The 6,504-nt window shown below is 39.5% G+C and overlaps 1 long non-coding RNA gene across 1 annotated transcript; it reads right to left on the reverse strand.

Annotated features, from left to right (window-relative positions):
* Positions 1-358: 358 nt before the first annotated feature.
* LOC133648003 (uncharacterized) lies at positions 359-2,808 on the reverse strand. Its single transcript, XR_009825820.1, has 3 exons — positions 2,608-2,808; positions 2,400-2,479; positions 359-563 (listed from the first exon to the last, which is right to left on the reverse strand). It is a non-coding gene; the product is annotated as an uncharacterized LOC133648003 (long non-coding RNA).
* Positions 2,809-6,504: the final 3,696 nt, after the last annotated feature.

Genomic DNA, 6,504 nt, shown 5'->3' on the forward strand with positions numbered 1-6,504 from the left:
AATACACCTTATGTCAAAATGTGATTGATGGCCCTGTAAGAGGAGGGGTGGGGTGAAGGGGAGGTCAGAAGGAGGCGGGGCTGAGGGGGAGACACCTTATGTCAAAATGTGATTGATGGCCCTGTAAGAGGAGGGGTGGGGTGAAGGGGAGGTCAGAGGAAGGTGGGGTTAAGGGGGGAGACACTTTATGTCAAAATGCGATTTACGACTTTTTGAGTATTAACACATGTACGTACACACACACACACATACACTGGTATATGTGAATGGTAAGTCTTTGTTAGTACGAGCATTAAGAGAAAATGGAAAAGATGGAGAAAGCTGTTGTTTCAGTAGGCATGATTAGCGAAACGCCAGTTTCAATTTATAAAAATGATAAAACTTACCACGACGCTACTCGGAAAAGTAGGATTTTTTGGCCTCAGGTCGTTGGGTTTTCCGTGACAGTCTCCGTGCTCCTAAAATCAACGGATCCTATCAGCCTCAGTCGACCGAACCAGACGTCTTTTCTTTGGAGTCTTTTAACTCTGAATGCGGGGTGTTTACTCCGGTGGTGGTGGTTCCTATAGAGGCATGGCGAGAGTGTATGGGAGAAATGAAGGAGAAGATAGACGTCTTGTTTCGAAGCAGCCGAAATTGGAAATGCGTACTGACGACGAAAAGAAGGTTGTCTTTTGAGACCACACCCCCGACGGAGTACGAAAGGACCTCCCCTGCCAATACATCAACCAATAGTATTTGAAAACAATCTTTCTACTAGTCTGATTGGTCGAAACTTTTTACGGGGCTCCTCCCCTTTGAAAACAATAAGCCCCTCATTTTTTGACTAATTTGTTGGAAAAGTGGTCAAAAGTCATGAAAATGTTCAAAAATGACACTGATACCATTACCATAAGTCTCGCCGCTGACCTCGTGAGTCTATGGATGCCCAATATGTCCAGAAAAATCTAAAATATCTCAAAAAATAGGGGGCTGGATTTTGGACGTCGGCGTATCGCGTTTGGGGTAGGGCCGTAGTTTGGAGACCGATGGTAAAAATTTACTATTGATGGTTAGTTTTTTTCTTTGGATTAAATAGAGAGTAAATCTAGCAAAAAATATGCATTATAAACAGAGAGAGAGAGTTTGGAGGGATAAGAACACCCTTTTGGGACTTTCACAGCAGCACAGCAGCAGTGAGAAGACATGCACAGCAAAAGTCATGAACATGTTTAAAAAATACACGCGTAAGAAACAGCACAATTAGGGTATGAATAAATATTTTAAGGAAAGTTACCATCTTTATTGATAGTTTTTATTTTTTTGTTTTTGGCGGGATAAAATCACACACACACACACACACACACACACACACACAGCAAATTGGTTGGTATGCGGTTTATTGTTGACAGCTGGTTTTTATTGACAAAACCATGCTCGAAGAGATAGGTAGAGACAGGTGCTTTTTTGCTGACAAAACTATGCTCAAAGAGAGTGGTAGAGACAGATTTAAGGCGGGAGAATTTGCCGAAGCAAGCAACCATGTCTTTTAAAACAGGTTCTTAACAAACATATGTTTTTTAGATTAGGTACTCAAGCATATTTAAACTGGAAAAAAACTATGTCCGTTTGATTTTACAAAGTTGGAAAATGACTTTCGGGGTGTTGTTTAATATTATGCATATTCATTATTTTGTTTTATAGAGGGAATATGGGAAGATTTTAAAGCGAGTGCATTTTTACAAACACAGTTTGAGGAGTCAGATTTTCATTTTTACAAGAAAAAACATACAATATACTTACGGTATGAATAAATATTTTTAAACAAAGTTACCATTTTTATTGTTAGTTGTTTTTTTTTGGCGGGATGAAATCACACGCACACACTTGGCTCTGGAAGAGGAGTGGGTGTTAATTTTGGGGGGGACCTAAGACTGAGAGAGTCATATTACACACACACACACACACACACACACTGTCAGCAAATGGTTGGTATGTGGAGAAAAGTTGGAAAAGTGGTCAAAAGTCCCCAAAATGTCTAAAAATTACACCCGGATACCACTCCAACAAGTCCCGCCGCAGGCATCGTGAGTCCGGGGGTGCTGACATGTCCAAAACGCCCCAGTAAAGTTGCAGGACGATTGAAATATATTTTTGTATAATAACTCAGATACGGTAACACTAGCGAGCAGTAGATATTTAAACTGAAAAAAACTATGTCCGTTTGATCTTACAAAGTTGGAAAATGACTTTCGGGGTGTTGTTTAATATTATGCGTATTCATTATTTTGTTTTATAGAGGGCTTGTGGGAAGAATCTAAAGTGATTGCTTTTTTACAATCACAATTTGAGGAGTCAGATTTTCATTTTTACAAGAAAAAACATACAATATATATATATATATATATACATTTACTTACAGATTTTTATGCCTCTGGCGCGTTGGACGCCTTTAACGGGTCTCCCGCCAAAAAGTGTCGAGGAGGTTGACATTGAAGAACTGGTTGCAAAAGAGGATGAAGACGAGGAAGCTTTTTTACTACAAAAGAGTGCCATCATTGAAGAATTGTGCCGGGACAACATTGTCAAAAAAGACGCCGAATGTCCCGCCATTGAAGAGCTACTCACCAATGACGTTCCAGCGGAGGCTGAAGGCTTGCTCGCGGTGAAAGAAGAGGGGTTTTTCCCACAAAATACTCTCCACACCGAAGACTTGCTCGAGGACAACATCATCGAAAAAGACGACAAAAGTCCTACACCTATCTGCGGTAAGTTTTTTTGTTGTTGTTGCTTTTTGCATGTTTTTTAAGCGGCTGTAGGAGATGTTCACACTAGACTGTCTTTTTGCAAAATGAATTTGGCGCTCTTAGAAGTAGGCGGGGTCGTACTTAGGAGGTGGGGGTTTGTTTTTGGGTGCGAGTGTTAAAGTGGCGAGTATTTTGCATATGTTATATTATTGTTTTATTTTTTATATTTAACATATTGTGTTGAAGTTTGGGGAAATGTTTATAAAACAAACATGGACCCATTAATTAAACTTTAAAAAAGGGGTCGTTAGAATAATACACAAAGTGTGCTACTATGAACATACCAATCTGTTATTTATAAGTTTTAAGGTGTTAAAAATGTTTAAATATTGTGTTTTTAAAAACAATGGAAATTATGTTTTGTGTAAAGAACATTAGCCTTTTAGCTTGTATTTTTAGGTTATTTAAATTAAGAGGAGAAAACTATAATTTACGGAGTATATTGATTTTTGAAAAAGGTAAAGTAAAAACGAATATAAAATACAAATGTATTTCAGTTTTAGGAGTTTAATGATGGAACAAGCTCAGTGAGGAGCTGAAGACATGTAGTTCTTTTTTAAGGTTTAAGAAAACATTGAAAGGTAAAAATGACGAGAAAAGTGCTGGTAAAAAAAACTAGTAATCAATGTTTTGAGGACGGTCAAAATAGCGACAATAAATACAAACAAAACAACACTAACGACAGCTTCGGGAATTTATCAGAAATACAAAACACATTAACGTCTTACATCTAGGGGAGTTGACGGATGAGTTGGGGGGCGACAGCATTCAAGAATTTGCCTCTGCCGGTCCAAAGAGTTATGCCTACCAAACCCTTCAGGGTAAAAAAACTGTGCTGCGTGCCAAGGGAATCACTCAAACCCGTGAGTGTTGCGAGAGGGTCAACTTTGACAGTGTCAAAGATTTGGTGGAGGGTTATCTACAGGGAGAGGAAACGGGTGAGATATACACGCCACATCAACAAATTGTTCGCGATAAAAGGGGCTTCCTTTTAAAAAACACTTCATTTGAAAAGAAGTTTAGAGTGGTGTACGACAAGAGACGTCTCTTTTCTAACGGAAAAACGTTGCCATTTGGGTATTAGAAAAAATATTGAAAAAATGGAACAAGTAGACTTTGAGCCTAGATTTTATACACCTTTTTCATGCTTGATTGTAGGGCCTAGCGGTTGTGGAAAGACTTTTTTTGTAAAACGTATATTGGAAAATTGTGAACATGTCATGAATTCTGTACCCGATAACATTGTGTGGATTTATACTTCCTTCCAGCCCATCTATGCTGAACTAAAAAAGATGAATAAAAAAATAAAATTTGTTAAAGGATTGCCTGATTCTTTTGAAGATGAAAACTTGTTTCCGTACGATCAGACTCATTTGGTTATTTTGGACGATGTTATTTTTGAAGCTTCCAATCATCCTGAAGTGGTTAAAATTTTCACTCAGTACAGACATCATCGAAATATGAGCGTTATGATGCTGACCCAGAATGTTTTTCATCAAGGTAAATTTTCACGCACAATTAGCTTAAACTGTAATTATATGATACTGTTTAAGAACCCGAGGGACAGATTGCAGATTAACGTGTTGGCTCAGCAAATGTTTCCCTCACAAAAAAGTTTTTTCTTGGAAAGTTTTGCGGACGCTACTTTGGACGAGCATGGGTATTTACTGGTTGACCTGACACCTTTTTGCCCAGATCAATACAGACTAAGGTCGGGCTTGCTTCCGCATCAGTGGCCTGTTGTGTACGTGCCAAAAACATAATTTCAAAAATGTCAAAGCGTGTAAAAAGGAATGGTCCTATGTTAAAAGCTCTGTACCATGCAGCGCCTCAAAAACGTCGAGACATTTTGAGTTACGGGTCTCCAGACTTTATTAGGACGCTGTGTGAAATTGCTTTAAACATTTTAAAGGGTAATGTTCCCTTATCTCCATCGCAATTTGCTAAACTTAAAAAACAAAAGAAAATCATCAGACTGCTGGCTGATAAAAGGACCGGACTAGAACGCAAACGTCAGACTCTAATGAAACAGTCGGGCGGTTTTCTTTTACCCTTGCTCTCTACAATCATACCGTTTATAGGAAGTCTTATCGGAGGATTGAGTGGAAAAGGTTAAAGATGAAAAAGGCTCAAAAAATGTTTCTCCTATCTCCCCACCAATTAAATCGTTTAACTCGAACTGAGCAGAGCATCAGACACTCGGCAGAGGATGATCTGGACGCTAAAATGAAAACCGTCTTAAACGAACATGGAATGAATCCTCATGAAAAAATAAAAATGTACGACACCTTAATGCAAAGATATCTTAGTTTGGTAAAGCAGGGCCAGCGTGAGGAAAAAAAGATGACTGTGACTTTACACAAGGATTCAAAGGATGACCCGTGGAACTTCCCTGATGATAAAACGCTGGATAAACCAAGGAACACAGCCGGGGAGCCGGAGGATGTCACGATGGTCCAAGTTATAAAAAACCTCCCCCATCGCGATCGTAGCAATGCCGAGTACATTATGAAAAAATTATCCGAGAATGATAAGGGATGGACCGCCAAAGGAGAGTTTGTTCAAAGCGGAACACCGGTGCAAGGATCTCATATGATCGATTTACTAAAACACCTAATGCAACGGACCAAAAGACCACAAAACCGTCCACCCGAGGGATGGAAAACATTTTTAACAGCGTTGTCGGAGCTAAACGTCCCTGTCTCAACCATTCATAACCCAGGAGCACGAGATCAATACAGACGTCTAAAAGCGGGTGTGGAGTTTGAACCGGCATGGAATAAAGAAGAGAAACGGGTTGGTTTGGAAAATGAAACATTTCTAACCCCTGAGAGGAAAAGAAAAAGTAAAAAAGTGACATTATCCCCGCGTTGGTTAAACCTTGAATGATGTGACATAAACTTTTGTTTTAATAAAATGTTTTTATTCATCAAACGCATTGTGTACAGCATTTTCATTTCAACGATTCAAAAAAGTTTCTAAACAACAGACGGATTGTACGTTGCAGCTCCTACTATTATTCTTATTTAAGCAAGTACATCGTTGCAATTTTTTAACCAGGGTATATGCTTCAAGATCATTTTTTACTACATCATCATCGTATAAAGACAAAACTTGTTTAAAAGACAGTCCACAAAATCGATGGTACAGATAATAAACGCAGTGTTGACCACACACTACGGACAAAGGGTGTTGAAGCTGGAGGTCATGGTACAATATCCGATCAGACCGATTTTCCAAAAAGCTCAAGATGCTCCGTGGATAGTAGTCGAAATTGGGAGAAAATCCATAAGAATCAAAAAAAGTGGCGGTCCCATCTTCTTCCAGAGTCATCGATAACCAGTGCTCCCCCGGCCGATGTCCTTCGTGAGTGTTGACGATAAAGTAGGAGGGTGGGGTGAAGGAGTGAGTCAGCGAGATGAGTTGGTCGGAGGCCCATACACCACAAAAAACATCCCCCAACACTTGTTGCAAAAGCTTCTCCAATTGATGGTTATTCATTTCCAACATCAATAATAATCCACCAGCACTTGTCGTTTAGAATCAATTTCCAAAATAGAGTCGTAGCAGGCGTAAACCACAAGAGTGACCGTGTTGGGTAAGGGCACTCTGAATCTCATTTCCAGTCTTAAAGTTCCGTTTGAAACCCTGGACAATGCGTCGCTGTCCTCTCCCGGATTAAGATTAAACACGAACAACGAATACCCCCGCTCAAAAT

The sequence above is a fragment of the Entelurus aequoreus genome, linkage group LG04, assembly GCF_033978785.1.
Source record: "Entelurus aequoreus isolate RoL-2023_Sb linkage group LG04, RoL_Eaeq_v1.1, whole genome shotgun sequence".
NCBI lineage: Eukaryota > Metazoa > Chordata > Actinopteri > Syngnathiformes > Syngnathidae > Entelurus > Entelurus aequoreus.